The sequence below is a fragment of the Photinus pyralis genome, unplaced genomic scaffold (genome assembly GCF_008802855.1).
Source record: "Photinus pyralis isolate 1611_PpyrPB1 unplaced genomic scaffold, Ppyr1.3 Ppyr1.4_LG3a, whole genome shotgun sequence".
Lineage (NCBI taxonomy): Eukaryota > Metazoa > Arthropoda > Insecta > Coleoptera > Lampyridae > Photinus > Photinus pyralis.
The window spans coordinates 2,371,168-2,390,838 of record NW_022170509.1 but is presented as its reverse complement, the minus strand read 5'-3'; the positions used below and the strand labels follow the sequence as shown (position 1 = coordinate 2,390,838).

Here is a 19,671-nt window from a genome sequence, read left to right as displayed (position 1 = left end):
TCAGTTAGCAAAGTTTAAAATTATCGATCTCACGAATAATCTAACTCAAAATAGACTAGAGCCTGTACATCTATACTATAACAAAAAGCTTTTAGAAGAAGTAAAAACATGAAGCCGTCTTGTTCAAAGTATTCAACCTCATGGATACCACTATCCAGCTCATGATAGTCGTGCTATAAATAGCATCTTTACTTAGGAGTTTTAGATGTTCAATATAAACAGCAATAAAAGGTTAAATGCGTATTGAATAATCTTCAACATATACGCATATTTTACCCCCATCTAAAGAGATGATTAGATGACAAATAAATTTGGCAATTTACATGATCTTTTATTGCATGCGCCCCTAGATCTTACCTATACTTCATTTTGAAGCATAAAATAAACAATTGATATGGAACTTTTAAAATCACCGCTTCTGCGTGATCCTTCTAATTAAGAGAGAATGAACTTCAATTTTCTAGTTCAGCGCACTACACTCAGTTGTTGACGGGAATCGAATGAGTTCGAAGTTTTGCAAAATATTTTGTAGGTGAACGAAGCTTTTAGAAATATAATTTTGCACTGGAAGGGTGGAAGATATTTAATAGGGCAATAAACACGGTCATAGTTATAAATTAAACTTCTTTAAATGATTCGATATGAGAAACAGAGAGAAAATAAAGTGCATATAGTCATGTTGTAAGGCAGGCGTCTTGCACCACTAGAACTTTTTTGTAAACTAAGAGTAAGGGTATATATTATTTTTTTGGCGAAAATAATACATAAAGTAACATTCTGCCTTAATTATCGATAGATCAACATTAATTTAGTGACATCAAAGAGAGAATATAGTTTTTAACATTTGGGCAAATCGTGGATTACGCAACATGCAAGGAAAATGAAAATTGCGCACTATATCCCTAAAATTACAACACTAGCACTTCGACAACTTTGGGTCTGTATCTTTTTGATGAGAAAACCTCATTTTCAAGAGCACCGATCGAACAATTAAACTCCTTCAATTTAATTTATGTTTATATAGTATCAGAACCAAGTGAAGCGGTTTTCCCGTCGGAACAAGCTCCAAAATCGTGTGTAACAATTAATACTAATTTGCATGTTTTTCTCGGTAATTGCAAATATTTACCTACACACGTTTCATATAAATTACACCCACTCGATGTTGATCTAATTAATAAAATCCACTGTATCTTTTTAGTATTAAATACAGCGTAGTTTGGTAGGTTTTTCTTCTCGGATTGATACTAAACCTAACAAGTCCACGGCAATATCGTAAGTTATTTTAATATAAGCATATGATGATAGTACACTCTCCGTTGGTTCGTGTAAATATTTAACAGGATCATTATATGAAAATGCGTAAATACAGCATAGTAAAAAAATGTTCTCGAAAATTAACATCATATATGAAAACACTATTTTGAACTCAAATAAAGTTATAACATTCAACTGAACTGAAACAGAGATTGGATGTTATGGGACACCAAAACAATTTCTTTTTCAAAGAAACCCAATATCCACATTGTTTACTTTGTGAGCACGTTCCCAAAATGTTTTTCTTAGCAAACATAACGTATATAGGCGAATGGATCTACTTGGTTTTCGATATTATCCCTACCAGTCTTGCCACCACAAAACACTGAGCCAGCGCTTGAAAAAAGTCCTCATCTTCACCACTTCTGCGAATATTAAAATTTCGAAATTAGTTATTCTAGATTCGAAAAACTTTATTTACCAATTTCGTCCGGAAACGGAAAAACAGACTGCCGATGGATAATCACCAAATTTTATTTTACACATACGTGGAGGGTAAATCGCGATATTTATTTAGAACCATAAGAACTGGTGTATGGGTTGCACGTAGAATTTAAGCTGACAAAAATTCGTAGAAAACTAGTGGGAAAAGAGTCACTTAAGTTTATAATCACTGAATAAAAATACGTGAATCGTTTAGGATTACTTGTTTACATTTTGAAAAATCCGTACAAAATATGCTTCGAAGGTATGTACGACTGAAATATACGCTTTACCCATCTAACGATTGCTTATTCATTGGCCAATCGCTCCTGGGAAGGTTTACTACCTACTGGTTTGATTGTAATAAGCCAAATCATCAGCGTTAAAGATTTTGTTTGTTTTCCGTACTTTATACGCTTTTCAATTTTTTTCAGTAACAATATCTAGCTTCAACTGGAAGTAACGGATCTCGATTAATATTTAACTGTGTTGTTGTTTCAGTAAATTTCGGTCTAAAAATGAATTTCAATTTAATTTCATGATATTACATATAATTTTATACCGTGTGTATTGTTAAAAAAACAAAGTAGGGAGAATAAATTGAATGAGATTGTTATTTTAGAAACCGCTGTTATTTGTTAAAAGAAATTCTTTGAATAAATTATGAAATTGTTGCGAGATAACTTTATTTATGTCATCTTATACAATATCCATTAAAATAATTATGTGGCTTCAAGCAATCTCTAAGTCTAAGGTAAACCCTCTATCCGTAGGTATCTGTATAGACAAAGCATTTGTCGTATAAATTATAATTGTTCCTACACATAATAGTTATAACGTGATTTTACCTTCAAGATGTAATATGCTGTGTAACGATTTAATCTACAATTAAGACAGGGCACTAAATTTGTGATCAATTTGGATTCAATAATTTATACTGCAGAACTACCATCAGGTAGATCTTATAGTAATGTTATTTTTCATGTTTGCCCAAATAACGTATTTGACACCGTCATGATAATTTAGACCTCATAGGTACCAATAGTATATATGGTATATATGGATAATTATTTACCTACGCTTAATACAATAATAGTGCATTGTCTAACGAGCATATAACATGGGCTAATATGATACTAGGATGGAATTTCATCCAAATGTTTATTAGTTTTCCCCGATCTTGCAATAACGCTATGAGTAACAGTAATTAATCAGAAGGCCACTATAGAAAAGTGACCGAAACTGAAAACCATTTTAACACGACATATTAAAAACTACGTAAAACGTCATTGATCTTTAAATCGCCTAATAACAGTTTGTGTCGTCACTAACAAGCTCAACGCCAGCCCAACAAATATGGCAAAAAATTAAAAGAATAAAGGGTTGCGGGACAAATTTCAAGCGATTTCGATTTAAAACCTAAAGGCGCGTATACATCTGAGCATTGGGTCCGAATGAGCAAGGCGAGCGCGAATGAGCATTCAAATGTGGACGACTGAGCAACGTGCGCCGAGCACGCTCGACCCGATCCAAATTTTGTCGGTAGATCAAAGCGAGCGCTTGCGGCGAACACGCTCATACGTGCTCAGTGTGGACATCGACAGGGAACGGAAAGGACATACAATACAAACGCGCACTACGAGCATTCATTGAGCGAAGCTGATGTGTCTCGCTCGCGTGTCCCATTCAGATGTGTACTCAGCCCCCTTTCCAAATGCTCATTCGCGCTCGCCTTGCTCATTCGACCCAATGCTCAGATGTATACGCGCCTTAAGATTAACACTGCTGTCTTGAGACGATCCGGAGTGGAGTTATCTACATCAACACACACGACTAAAGTTAAAAGATAAGCATTAATCGGCCTATTCGTCAATATTTTGGTCGGCATCTTGTTTTCAGGAACTGTTACCAATTAATACTTGGTTTTCGCTTCGCACGAAGACATCGTGTCAAGTACTCACAGATTACATTACATTACTCACAGATATGGTGGTGTTTCTGGGAAGTTGATAAGTTTTAGAAACTCGGGTGAACAATAACTCCAAAGAGTTGCAGTTTGAATATTGATATGTTGTTTGTTGTAGAATACTTTTCCCAAAGTTCAAGCCATTCCGTAAATCTTTGTGGGTGGACATCTTCTGGGATGGTTGGTGGCTGTTTGACGTTACAATGTTATCGTCGCTAATAATGTTGGTGGTTCAGATACCACAGTTCGCCGGAGTTTTCCGGCACGTTCTTCAATTTACTCAATTTGATCAATTCTCTCGTACAAGAATTCGTTGTCCTTGTCATGGTCTCCGTGAGGTTCTAATGCGGCTACCTCAAAATGGTATGACTCGTACTTTTCTAATGCGCCATGCAGTTGATCCATCGTATGTTTAACATCCCTTACATTTTCAACGTATTTCAAATATTCTTTAACTCAGGGCGATCGAGTTCCTTGAAATCGCGTTTTTTTTGTGATTAATTCTTCAATCTTCAGAAAGAAAGTTTTAAAACAAAATTTATTTTTCCAAAGCACAAAAAAAAACAGAAAGAAAGAAATAAAAATAATACATTCAAATTGACAAGAATTTTTTTGTTACAATACAATAAAATAAAATTAGACTTAAGGTGCGCTACAGATAGGTACCTCATTAACATTGTTGTATGGACGTTACCCTCAGAGGTTATATGGAATGTAGTGATGATGGACAGGACCCCAAATTAGAAGGTATACTTTATGCAATAGCAAAAAAAAACTTGTACTTAAAGAAAAGAAAATGTGCCTTAAAAACAATCTTATGTCGGCTTGTTGCCGGATAGGGAATGCAATACCGGGATTGCACCGGGATCCCGCAGCATTTTTGCGAGATTAATCCCGCACATAAATGGAGCGGGACTGAGGAATTTGTCGACCAAGGGGACGACTCTGTTTACTTTGTTAATGAAACTGATAACGGCGAATTATTTTTTAAATAATTGTTAAACTTTTTTCGTTAAAAATGTACTATGATTTTTGAGGCACTTTAGAAGACTTTTTGTGATTTACAGGTAAGGTTTTTTTGAGTTCTAAGTTAGGCCGAAGGTACTCTTTTGTTAAATATTGTGATAATTAGCGATTTAATTTAATACAGAAGTTAACCGCACAGAATTGCTTATTTGCCAATTTATTTAAAGTTTTGCGAGATCCCGAAAATTCCGGGATCACGCGGGATTAACATCTAACAATCCCGCAAATACCGGGATTGAGATTTTACTGCGGGATTGCATTCCCTATTAGAATCTGTCGATCTGAGACAATTTTTTTTGAGGGCCTCAAAAAAAGGCAGTGTACAACCTTCCTTTTTTACCAAAAATCGAGTGCACCAAAATTGCTCGAGAAAAACACTTTTTCTTATTAATTTTGGTGCGTAGAATCCAAAACAATTCGTACTTTTTCGATCAGACTTCTCAATAAAAAGTTATAGACTAGAAACCAATTTCGAAAGAAAATCCAAAGGGCTGTAACTTTTGAACTAGTAGCCCAATCTTGGAACTGTTTGAAATTATGGATTCTACAGGCCACATTCTATAAGAAAATTTTTTTTCCGGGTCGATTTGAGACAATTTTTTTTTCGGGGCTCAAAAAAAGGCAGTGTATAACCTTCCTTTTTTACCAAAAATCGACTACACCAAAATTTCTCGGGAAAACACTTTTCTTATTAATTTTGGTGCGTAGAATCCAAAACAATTCGTACTTTTTCGATCAGACTTCTCAATCAAAAGTTATAGACTAGAAAAGAAACCAATTTCGAAAGAAAATTCAAAGGGCTGTAACTTTTGAACTAGTAGCCCAATCTTGCAACTGTTTGAAATTATGGATTCTACAGACCACATTCTATAAGAAAAATTTTTTTCCGGGTCGATCTGAGACAATTTTTTTTGAGGGCCTCAAAAAAAGGCAGTGTAAAACCTTCCTTTTTTTACCAAAAATCGACTGCACCAAAATTTCTCGAGAAAACATTTTTCTTATTAATTTTGGTTAACCGCACAGAATTGCTTATTTGCCAATTTATTTAAAGTTTTACGAGATCCCGCAAATACCGGGATCCCGCGGGATTAACATCTAACAATTCCGCAAATACCGGGACTGAGATTTTGCTGCGGGATTTCATTCCCTCTTGCCGGATAATGTACTGCAGATAATTAATAACAATGATGATATTTAAAAGCGAAAAAATTTAATTTATTTTAATAAAATTTCAATGTTTTCTAAGGTAAAGAACCGCGATTTTAATTTTTTTTTAGAAAAAAAACGGGTGTTTTTTGGAGGTTCTTTATGAACCCCCAGTGATAAAAATCGCATTGCATCAGATTGGATGAACGTGACGGCCATGGGAAACAGCCATTTGCCCTTCTCTAGCGAAAGATATAGGAAATGGTCTTCGTGCATACATGCACTACTTGAAACCCGGATATTCATTTAAAAATGTCCGGTATAATACTAACCGTTTTCAATAGATTAGCCTATAATTTAGAATTCCTCTTCTTCTTAACTCCTGTGTAACCCTATCCCTTGTTAACCATGGTCGTATTCACTGTTGTCCTTTGAAAGCGAGAAGCTCATTCCGAAAAAAAAACAAGAAAAATCTGCAAATTCATTGCTCCATTTTCTTTAAATGGATGTTAGTTCCAGATTATCCTACTTCACAAATATTCTTCGATTTTTTGCCGTTCATTTTACCAAAAAGTGTGCTGTTTGCAAAGAAGAAATCGATTATATACATAATTGTTCACCTCGATCAATCTCGGTCGGCAGATCATATTGCGTGTAAATTACGTATTTACCGCACACTGTGTATATTCTGAACGAATTTTCAAAATAGTAATGGAAGTGGTAAAGCTAAAATTGTATTAACTCGTCGAGATTGTAAAGAAAGTAATTCAACCTGACAGATAAACACTTAATGCTATCACCGATCTATTACTAAATGGATTTTTGTCATCTCGGCCGTAGTTTTTTTTCGACATTTATTTTTCCTAAAAGAGACAACTGTAATTGCTTTCCCAAACGATGGAAAATTCGTTAGAAAATAGATAATTTATTGTATTGCCGGACGTTACGTTAAATCGGAACGTGTTCCACTATTTCAGAGCTGACTATAAACATTTCCCGCAAATTAAACTGCTTTTATAATTACACCACAAAAGCGAACTTCACGCCCAAGTTCTTTAATTTCTACGTTAATTGAGATACACGTTCTTATTTCAGGAAGGAAAAGTTTTTTCAAGTAAGACTAGGTATTAACATCAATCTAGGCTTAAAACAAATTAGTGGTATAAAGTGGTATCATGATGGGGTTGGAACATTGGCAGGCACGTTTAATTATGTTCGAACGTATTGAGCGGGACTATTCTTGTCTTTGTTTTTACTAAATAAGAAACAATGCGAATAGGTTATGCTGCTGTTTATCCGGCAATGTTAGACTTTATGTGTCTCCAGGGAAAATCATTAAGGTCGTTTCCGCGTCCGCGAGTTTCTAGTTAGAAGCATATTGGTCTCTACACTGTACTCCGCTGGACTGCTTCCTTAATCATTGAGGTAAATACGGCGAACCAACCGGTATGAAGAAGTTGATTTTAAGCGAACGCCATAGTGGAGGCTTATTAAATCCAAACTTTGTTTCACCCCCTACGGTTTTCAATAAGTGCAAATAATTTATATAAATTCGAATTTGAATTGCAACTGACAAAAATTTATGCTTCCAGAAAGAAAAGTTTCCCTATTGGCGCAGATGTTTATACATTGTAAGTCGAGACCCGCTTCTACGCATTTTGCGACATCGACAAGGGGTACTGATTTAGAAACGTCGATGTTAGTAAATACATATTTTGTTGCAGCATCTTCTCTCGGTCTTCAATATTTGCATTTTAAATTTGTCTAACTTTAACAATTTCATAATACTCGGACGTCGTACGAAGGAGCTATAAGACGGAAAAGGAAAATGTCTACTTCTAGATTAAAGTTAAACGGCATGTTCGGTAATTCTATGAGAATAAAACTCGTCAACCATTTAAAGCCTCATAAAAATTTACTAACCAAAAGAAACATTTTTTCACTTTGATTGCTTCACACGCAAGTGGGCACAATTCCGCTTCAGTAAAAAATTACGTTTTCCGCTAGCGTTAGATACGATTATTGAAATAATTTGGACAATTTAAATACCGCCGCATACAATAATTGCAAAAACAATAAGAAAATTGAGAGTGAAGTGGACGATTAACCCCTTTTATTATTATATAAAATAGCGTCGCCATTTTAATTGGAAAATTTAATCAAATTACTTTATTTTCCCGCGCTTCCGTTTACATAAGAATAGGCAAAATACCTGTCTTTGTATTATGAGAAAAAATTTTATATTCCGTCATTTTTCCGCTTTTTCTTAAATTTTTACTGTTTAACACAGTTTTGTTTCTTAAAAGAATTTTTAGAATGATCTCTCAAGGATTCACAGAGATTAATTTTTATGTAATTAGCGAGTTTTTAACACTTTTATATTACGTTGCGACAAACTTTTGTTTGCAAAACTCATTACGTTCTAATTCGAGCTGCTCGAAAAAAAATTATAAAATAAATTTTCATAAAGCTCGAGCGGCAAATGAGATGTTTTAATTGTAGCCATTACTGACCTGCTTGAGCTTGTCCCATTGGAGATTAACACCTACTTGTTACACTAGCGCACTCTTTCCCCTTACTCGAACGGATCGATGTATGGCGTAATACTATTGCTTACCTAAACATTGGGATGGTGGGGTATAGTGAGTTCCTCCAAGAGCACTGAAACCCTAAAAGCATGTTCAAAACCCTTTACAAGAACAATCAAGTTGTAATGGGTAAAGTCTAATGCTCAAAGGTTGGTTTTTCGCTGTAACACTTTCTCTATACTGATCGAAGAAAAATCCTTCCTTGGTACACGTTTTCGGACCATGCTCCACAAAATAGTGAATCCTGACAGAGCCAATCGCGCACATTAATGCACTTATCATTGCAGCCACCGACACCCTCGCGGTACTAGGTATGATTTTCGCATGAGTCAGGTGGTTTCAATCCCTTGTCAAATATTAAATACAGTGTGTCGAAATTGTACGTTTCTTTATTCCAGGAGCATTAAACGTCTTTAGTAGAAAATTATGGAATGTGGGTGTTACACAGAATGGGTCAATTAATTAAAAGAATTTAAAAAAAACACTTTTTGTTAACGAAACAAAATCTGCACTCATTTGGGCAATAATAATTCAGATTTTCACGAAATTAGGTATGACGGATACCATTTTACAAATAAATTTGTTAATATTTATGAGGGTACGAGAATTTCCTGATGGTAACATGATTTTTGACTTTAATTTGGATATGCTGATTCCAAAAAACCATGATACCACCCTGAATTCCGACGTTTAAGTGGTCAAATTTAGAATTCAAAACGGCCACCGCAAGGGGTAGCTGGCGTATAATAAATTGAAGTTTATTTATTTATTTATGGCAGATCGTGTGGTAGATGTCGTAATTTTTCCTCTTATCATGAAATTATCTCTCATATTTACTACATGCTTGACCGAAAGTGGCAACAGGAAGTACCAAAGATACGGGATTCTGGCAGAAAGTAGTAATATTTTAGTATTTAATTTATCTTATAAATTGTTTTAGAGCTTGAGTCGTCCTTTTATTTAATTGATCTTCGTGAAATTTCGGCTACAATGAGTATATAATGCATAACAAAATCCTCTGTTTCTGCAACCAGTAGTGCAAACCTGTGGGATAGCCATTTGAAGACACGAAAACTGGCCAAGTTTCTCTCCCCCCCCCCCCCTTAGAAACTCTAACCTAGTTCCTCGGAATTCGGTAAAATCTAGTCTCCAGATTAGCTTGTTTCCAAACCATTGCTTGTAGATGAGCTCTTATTACGTGGAAGACAATGTATAGCGAGCATTGTTCTGAGAATTTCCTTGTGCGTAGTAGACCTTGCACAAGAATGTCTCAGCGTCCTTCATCTTACCTTCCCTAAAATCACCAACACCCAATCCAAGAAGTAATGGGAAGTTATCTTTAAATACTGGTCTTCTCAGAATGTCCAAATATGAAGGAAATGGTGTGGTTTCTTAGTTGAGTTTATTAGACGTTTTTGGAAAATGTACTCCTTCGTTACAACAAACACAAACCCCGCAACTTTCTAATCCTGTGTGCAAATTTTCAAAAAATTGCTAAACTTTATAAGGCAGGGGGTTTTATTTTTAGGTGTCAATTATAGAAATGTTTTTAAGTTCTTTAAACAAAAGTTTTTTACGTAAAACAAAACTACAACTCCCGCAATTGGGTATTTCTAGTCTCATAAAATACAATGAAATTTTAAAATGAAAAGGGATTTTATTTTTAGGTGACAATTGTAAGGTTGTTCGTACGTCCTATAAACATAATCATGTCAACGAAACAAAAATTCGTTCAATCGCTTGTGACCAAGAGGCGAAGAGTGCACTTTCAATTTGTTTTTTCGATTTTAACAGCCCTTATCCTTTCATGCCTTAACAAGAATACAAACATGAAATAATTTTTTTATGTTTAATCGAATGACAATACCAAGTCTGTGCAGTTCCGGAGCCTTTGTGACTCAGGCAGACAGACGTCAAGAGCGCAAAAGTGCACTTTTTATTTTTTGAAAGTGAAAGTGCACTAAAAAATGATTGATGTGCAACAAGAATTACAACCCTCGCTATTGAGTATTGCCATGTAGATGCGACAGAATTGTCTCAGAAATTACATTTTCAAACAGGAAGGGATCTTTAGGAAGCAAATGTATGAGCGAGTTTGCTTAAAAGTTACGGTCACTTGTAAGTTTCATAACTCATCAACACAAAATTTTTTGGGGTACAACAAAAATTACAACCCCCCTTGAATATTGCAATGTAGAAAGAGGGAATTTTTTTGGAATTACGAAATTTTAAAACTGAAACGGATTTAATCTTTAAGTGTCAATTGTAGAGTTGTTTGCAAGTTCCATAAACATAATATATCAAAGCGGGCCCAAAAAAAGCATTATGCGGGGCACTCTGTAATTGGAGGAAAGCCTGCAGTCGAGGACCTAGAACAAGAGAGGAACAAATAAATAAATAAAATTTTGATATGCAAGGATTGAGTATACTATGTAGGTGAGCGCATTTTCTTGGGCATCACGAAATTTGTTACGGGAAGAGATTTTATGTTTAAGTAGCGATTGTAGGGTTACTTGTAGGTCTTTGATACATTAGTTTATTCAACAACAAAAATTTTAGGTACCGATCTTTACCATATGCTTAAATTTTCAATAGTCTACCAATTACCAGTGAAACGACCAACACCTTCCATACGTTCTAACATAATCTAGCCAATTTTCTTTTACATAAAATGTTCTATAACGTTGAACAACTCTTAAACCCTTAAATTCAACTATCTGTATAAGATAGTCGTGTAAAATGGAATGAAATTAGCTGAAAGGGTTTGAATAACCAATATGTACAACTCATAAAATCTACTCACATCAGTCGCGTATAATAATTGACTCAGCGTCATTCGTAGGGCCGTAGCCAGATTGATTTATAAGAGCGGGCCAATACATCTACAGAGCGGGCGGGCGAAATAATGATTAGCTGTCCCGCGGAAGTATCATCCCCTGTAAAAATTCGTTTTTCTTGGAAAATACAGTTCGCATAATTTGCTAGCATAACGCAAATAAAAAAATATGCACATTTGAAAAACTTTTCAGCAGTTCATTTTTCGCCTAAGAACACGTGTGCCAACTTTAGTTACTTTCGGTTCAGTGGTTTGGCAGAAATAGAGTGTACAGACAGGTGGACTGACAATCATTGAGATCTGGGTTTCTAGAGATCCAAAACGCACATATCTTTCTTAAAATTGGGAGGTCATTTGTAGGCCTTTCTTATGAGTTGCAAGTGGTAAAACTGATAATAATCTATGTATACCATTTATGCACCTACAACCTGCACACAATAGACCTTACTCATTTAACAATAGAAAACAAACTATTAAACTCCATCTTTCAACTCAAAACACTTTCTTAAATTTACATTTGTTTTTACTTTTAAATAAAAGCCTATAATTTCTTTGTTTATTAAGTTATCGGCAAACAGGGTGTTGCATTTAAAAAATGAGGTTAGGTCCGATAACTTTTTTCTTGACCTCGTAAACTTACTTTGAAAATGGTAGATTATAAAACAATATTTGCAATAAACACATTTCCGATTACTTAATAAACAAAGAAATTGTAGGCTTTTATCTAAAAATTAAAAAATGCAACTTTTGCTGTCAAAAGCAAAAGACTTACATTCGTCTCAAACTATCGCTTGTATGTTGTGGTCCAGAAATTCCTGAACCGAATAGAAGGCATTTGTTAAAAGGATTTCGCTTTAAATAGAGCATATAGTTGGTTTCTTTAATGCAATCAGGCAGATGGTTAAATAGTTTCTGGGCCATAACGCATTAGTTCCGTTTTGAGATTTAGACAACCTGCAAAAAGGTACACATAGATGACTTCTAAATCTGGTATCATAACCATGTAAATCACTATGAGTTACAAAATTACTAAGGTTAGATTTCACGTGACAAACACAAACTAAGATAAAGACACACGGTAAAGTAAGGGCATTTAATTTAGTAAAACTACTCCGGTAGTCGTCACGGTAGCCCAGAGGTACTAATGATCAAATTTGGCCACCCTATAAAGAGCAAATAATTTATACCCAAACGTTAAATTATCCAATTTTAATAGGTGACATAATTTCAAATACCACGCACCTTCCTCTATATTTGATCATGCTATATAGCGTCATATTAGGTAATTTGCTCCCCTCTAGCTACGGCCCTGGACTCAGTCGACATCCAGTAGTCGAAAAAATTGCTACACTACCCCTAAGTTGACCGAAGAAGAATATCATATCAAACTATATAAACTATGATGGACATTACAATTTTCCAATTATAATAACAATAAAATATGGATTTATAACAATAAAAATCTCATAGTATATAGTCATTTTAAACCCCGCACCTCTTCTATAATAAATTCCATTCGAGGCCCGATAATGAAATGCAATAAATTTTGTCTTTTCTTTAATAAATTGACTTTATTTCATAATCTAAATCAAGCAACTTTACCTATATATACTATGTTCAGGAATTTTATTTCAGCTAGGCACCGCAAGGGGTTTTTTGTCGTACCGTGCGTGTACTATTACGAATTTCGTTTTAATTCCAAAAAGTGAAACAAATAAGTAATTACCTACAAATGACTGAATTGCAAATGTGATGGAAAACGTCCTATAAATGAAAACTCTGATTATGTAACAAATGAGTGTAATTTGATTTAATGAAGTTGTTTAATTGAGCAAATAAGATGGTAATAAAGAAGTATTTTGATAATAATGACCCGGTGCAGAATAAAACTTAATAAGAGGCTGTAAACAGCTTTTAGTTAGACAATTTAAAATAAGTTTGTTAAATAAATCACAATAATTGCTTAATTCAAAAGACGCTAAAATGCTAATCCTTGCTTTAATTTTAGTAGGCAATTAAACCATGCATATTTATGAGACGGTGTTTTTAATACGCAAGTGGCTGTGAATGTCTGCATGAGTTTGCTATTTCCCAGCAAAAGAACGCGAAGATACCGCTAATATGGAAAGCACGAGACGGTTGACTTTCTAGATGCCGTGGCGGCGGCGGCGGCGTCGTCGATGTAAGCACCACTTGAGCGTCGAGTGCACTCGCGTTGCTGAACCATATTTATTCGCGCTCCCGCTTTCAGCTCACTTGCATATGTAAACAGCTATGCATATAAAATTATGCATTTTATATGAATTAACCGTTTGTGGTGCGGTGATGACAATACCGTACCGTGTCCGATAAAATGCGTCAAACTCGTGAATTGCGGAGATTACTCAAATATAATCATATTCGCACCAAAGCTCCGAATATTGCTTTATAGCCGCTTTTAATTTATATTTAAATTGGACCACATCGGCATGGACAGTGTTAAATGTGATAACCTGCTAAAAGGAATTTCATTTTGTTCTTCCCACGTATACACAAACATTGCTGTGTTCCCTAACGAAAAGTGCTGCGAGTAAAATATCAAAATTTACATTTTATAGACAAAACGCGATGCATCAGAAGCTTTCAAACGTTTTTTGCTAGCGGCACGAAATTTACCTTGCTCGCATAAAAGCTGAAAAACGATACGATGTTACACAGATCCTACGAAATTTATAGATTTTATGCTACAGATTTCCCTAAAAATAAAGCTGCCCTATCTAGCAATTTTTATTTTATGGGTTTGAAACCGATTAAAAAACTGCCGAGTAATCATATTCGCCTGATTTTTCTACCACACACAGCGTACTTGGCTGAAACATGTAAACTGTGCATAATTTAGTGCATCACAACTTGTCCACTTTGGTGTTGTTAGTTTTTTTTCGTTTAACAGCAATTCCATTACGGTAACCCAATAACTGTCGAACTAAATTTTTACGCTTTCACATCTTTCATCAAATATTTCGAACGTTTTTTTCAATGAAAGCGTCTGTATGTAATTATTTGCTAGTATATTGCAATTGAAAAATCACTTACACTTAGTAAATAGGTATCACCGGGATCCACAGTCTTCCGATATCACAATGGAAGTTCATCGAAGTGTTATGCCTAATAGGGTAACATCTTAGTGCATAAAAACTTCAATAAAGGCATTATTACATGCTTTTTATGGACAAGTTTAAAGATTCAAAAAATTGAACCGACACATTCCTTTCTTAATCGCTTTTTTATGAGCTATGAAAATGAAAAATCGACCTTTTTCAATAACCTTTACTTCTTTCAATGTTTACCTATTCTGCTAACGTACCATACCAGTTTTATACATTAAAGTAGTGACCTTAAAGCTATGTATAAGTAAATAGCAGTATAGATATAGCTATATACTGTATGGCTAGATACACTTTCGAACCAGGTATGCATACTATGGCAAACTTATTATAATTTATAAGTAACCGGGTGCCATTGAAAAGGGAGTCAAATCATAATTCTACATTTCGAAAGAAGTTCATATAATAATTCCTTATGTAAGTGTATTCTCATTTTTTTGTACCAGGTAATAGTTTTACATTTGAAATAAAATAATTTCTGCTTAAACTGGAAACTACCGACTTCAATACAGAAATTCAGACTTAAACATGAAAATTTCGGCTTAAACTAGGAAATTTCCGCCAGTAATGTCGGAATCGTCAAAATCTAGGAAATAAATCATTACCTATGCGTAGATATGCGTGCGATCAAAATCGTGCCACCACTACCCGTTTCAAAACATACTTTGACATCAGCTATGAGTCATAAACTACTTCTCGTAACTACGATTCGGACATCTTGTGCACAATTTTTGACGAACATACAGAAAAGAAGTAGATCCAAATTCCTTCCCAGCATGGTTCTGCTTTAGGAATCGACGGCTGATCTTAGAATGTTACCAATTTTTGTAAACAGTTTGCATTTTTGCTTTATTTTCCATACGCTATCTCTTGTACTTGTACAGTATTTAATGTAAGAACTTTGGTAGGTAACTTATATGGGCAATTATTAGCAATAGACAGATAACGGTCCTATGGTGTGAATATTGTAGCGAACATTCCATAGATCTTGATAGACATCGAGGCGCATTTGAAAGATTAGTCATTGGCGATGAAGAACGAAGGCGGATGTAATGCAATCCTTCCGGGAAAAATAACGTGTTTATTCTAGAACATTCAAAACTGTTCTATAACAATGGTCGTTTGCTATATAAACGGTTCGAGTCAGTTCCAACATCGATCCGTTCTTGATATGTTATAAATTGTGAGTGATAAATATTCCACTTACTGTTGTAGATTAATCCATTTTAAGACTGTTGTAAATTTATTGTTAACTAATTGTAAATAAATAAGCAACGAAATTAAATTCAAGTTACACTGGTGTCGAGGGTAGGCTAGTGTGGAAGTGGTTAATTAGTGAAAGTGTATGCCAATAGAGACCAAATTTACTTCGGAAAAAATGGAATAACTGCTCCAGTTAATGCAAAAATTCAAGCCGCTGAAACGAAAGCCGGTCAACAGACCATGGAATGAAGAGAAGGCAACTTTCCTGATAGTTGCGATACGGTGAAGATGCGCTGGATGTGTTGCGTACGATTCCAGAACAACAGAAACAGGATTTTGAGCAAATTGTATCAGGGTTAGAAGCTCGATATGGAGATAAACATTTACACACACCGCCTTATCTAGAAGATCATGTCCCGAGGATTGTCGGCACTGCTCACAACTAGAGCGCAAATATGACGAACAACACGCACGACGTACTGAAAATGAATGCGCGACTACAACTGTGCAGCTAGTGATACCGGAGGGAGGGAAATTTAAAGTAGTACTGATTTTTCCCGGAAGGACTGCGTCACAGCCGCTTTCGTTCGTTATCGTCTATGACTTATCTATCATGGCGCCTCGATTTCTATCGAGATTTCTGGAATGTTCGTTACAATATGATTGAAAGCATCCGTTATCCATAATTTGCTTAAAAATTTATAAGTTTGCCATTACCTACATTGATTGGGTCATATTTTGAAATGGGAAATTTTCTGTTAATAGTTGGTTACCGGTATATAACCATAAGTAATAGACAATACGCATCAGGTGACCCAAAACTACGTATAGTTCAGGCTAAATGGTTACAACTTGTCAATTCCACATATTTGCTGTACGAAAGTATATTTATTAAAAAATATTGAATGGTATATTCATATGTACCGGGAAGTATGTGTATTTGAAGCATCACAAATTCCCATATTACCTACTTTAAATGCTTTTTAGAAAGAATGTGTATCGAAATAAAACAAGTAATGAATTACTGTAAATCGAGCGTACTTTCTAGTTGCAAAAGTTCAATAGCTTTTCAGTTAATTTAGTCGTTTCAGCTCTAACTGGGAAGACTGACAATTTAGCATTATGGTGGTTGTCGAAAATAACGAAAAGTGCTTAGAATAGTAGTAAAGCTTTGAAACGTAAAGAGAAAGGATTACAGTGAGAAAGGAAGGATATTCTGGCCTATAAAAAAATGACACGAAATGTGTTTGGGTTTTATTGCTATACCTATAAGGAAAGCATAGATACCTATTTCGTGCTGGTATTGTATATACTTTGGAGTAAAATTTATATCAATGTCTAACAATACATTTTGTTTTCAAAGATCTATTTTATAATTTCAGAGAACGAGAGAAGGAAAGTTTTACTTTTTTACAGTGTGCTATAAATCACGAACTGACGTGTTGCTAAATAATTTAGCTAATATTGCGGGGATTATCCTTATTGTCGGTAATAATGATTCGGAAAATTGTATGTAAATGAATTAACAGTATTGTAGTTAGCGGGTCTTCGCGACACCCCAGAGTCTAAGAAGATGTCGTGTTGGCCCGTTATAATGTTAGGTCACAGGCTGTGAAAAATAACGCAGCCGTTTGCAACACAGAAGGTTGGGATTAAGACACTTGATATTAATTTCCCAAGTGTACAATATATTTTATTAGCTCTTTCTCTCTCTAGAGCCACACTTTCTTGCAACGTTAATGCAGTTAAAAGTACGTACTGCATAAATATTTAAACCCTGCATAAAACGAAGTAACTTTGACAACACGTACATAAACTTCGTCGACAAAAATTGTTCCTTTTAAAACTTTAATCTTTCATTATTATACCACTTGGTTTCTCAATTCTTCTTACTCAAAACTTTTCGAGAAAGTGCCGTTACATACAGCATCCCAATCTACATTAAGCGAGCCCAGCTCCGGGTGTACGTTTAAATTAAGACCTGCGGAATATTTCAAAAACATTATGATAAACGACGTAATAAATTGGATAAAACTACACTTAAAATACTAAACGCTGGATTGAAAATTTCTCCAATTCTTTCGGACGTAAAAAATCGCAAGGGAGAAGATCGATTACGCACCAACAATTTACGTTACGCGCTTATGCTTTTCGTTTACAATAAGTTAAAGGTGCTTGGTACAATAAAACTTCCGTTTCTTTGTCTAAACATTAGAAGGGCACTAGTTTTACACGTTTTGTCGTGCAAAACTTTCACTTTTTCACCCTAAAGCAACTTAAAACTGTTCATTTTCCGTACATCGGCATAAACGATACAGTACCGTGAACCAACAAAAAAACACTCCATCCTTTAGATTTGTTTATGATACTGAATTAAATTTGCATCCATATCGATTGATAAATAAAAAGTTATCCATTTTTTTTCGTAAGACGCGCATTAGGAAACGGTTTTTCACTTGGGACGGAAAATTGAATGTGGTGTGGACACAATTCAATGAAACACCGATTTCTATAACTTCTTACAAATTTTGCGTAATTTCCAAAATGTCTACGCATTTCTAGAACTTGAGACACATTTTCCCTTCTATCACTTCCGCAATATTTATTAATCTCCTCGTTTCTGAAAACATTTCCAAAATTTCTTTATGGATTCCTGAAACATTTTCAAATTTTCTTGTACGTTCTCAACATTTCTGAAACATGCCTACTTATAGTTTCTTTAAAATTTTGAATAATTTAGAAACCGGTTCCCTTGAAGTTTCCCAAATGTCTTAAAACATTTTCAAAAATTTATCAAAATTTTCGAGACATTTCCGGAATATACTACAGTTTTCTATAATTTCTTAATTTTGCATAATTTAGGAAGCAGTGCTAACATTCCCACACATTTTTGATACATCCATAAAACTTACCAGACATTTCTGGAACATTTACAAACCTTCTCTCCAATTTTCTACACGTTTCTGAAACATGTTCTTTAAACATTCTTCGAACATTTCCCGAACATTTTCACAATTTCTATAATTTCACACAAATTTACAATGTTTCTTAAACGTTTTCAATATTACTGAGACATTTCTTAAACATTTCCAAAATTCCTTAAACATTCTAGAAAGATGTTCAAATTTTCTTGCACTTTTCCAACATTTCTATTGTGTCTTACAAAATTCCTTACACAATTTTTTTTCGCAATTAAAAAAAATGTATGCAAAATTTCTGCAATTTCTTAAACATTTCCAAATTTTTTACACATTTTCGTCATGTTTCATTTGCAATAATTGTTACATTTCCGAATAATTTATCTCAAAATTAGTGATACATTCCGCAATTTTATACACAGAGGATCACATCCAAAATCCAACACGTTTTGAAAATTTGAAAACGGGCCAAAAATTCCATTCCATTCTTGAAAAATTTTCCAACCATTCTTAAACACTTCGGGATTATGGCGTCAGATCGTGCGGTCGACGATGCGAATGCTCCTTCAGTTTGTACCGCTTGCAGTAAAAATGCAATTAAAAAAATGATAAACACGTCGTCTCAAAAGCGATTGATTTATATATATTTATTTATATTATATTCACATGTCCAAAAAACGGCGATCGCAATAGCCACCATGCTAGGAAGCTAAAAGATGGCTATTTAAGTTAGAATTTAAGTTCCAGGATTACTCAAACGTCAATCATTCAGACTAATAAGTAAATTATTAAATATTAGTTAAAAGCTGCACTCTAATTGTAATTTTCTTTTTATAGACTCGTCGTCCATTGATGGTTTGTCTCCAGGAGTAGGTACACCAGGTCACTTTCTGTTCTTGATAAAGGTGAGTACATATAACATCATGCTTTTAATCGTAGAAACTCAGTAATGCGATTTTTTGAAATTATGCTTGCAACAAATTTCCTAATCATAGAACTGAAGGGTGTTTAAACGGAGATAAATAGAGAATTGGAAAAGAAAGAACGTATGTAAAATATCAGAATAAGGTCTCAGTTAAACTAATCTGATAGACAACTTCTATCA

The 19,671-nt window shown here is 34.6% G+C and overlaps 1 protein-coding gene across 2 annotated transcripts in view; it reads left to right on the top strand.

The window, feature by feature from the left end:
* LOC116165979 overlaps positions 1-19,671 on the top strand; it is a 152,178-nt gene that overhangs the window by 46,756 nt on the left and 85,751 nt on the right. For both annotated transcript variants that reach the window (XM_031480773.1, XM_031480774.1), the window contains exon 2: positions 19,404-19,471. The gene's annotated coding sequence lies outside the window, so the exon portion shown is untranslated. The remainder of the gene's footprint in view (positions 1-19,403; positions 19,472-19,671) is intronic.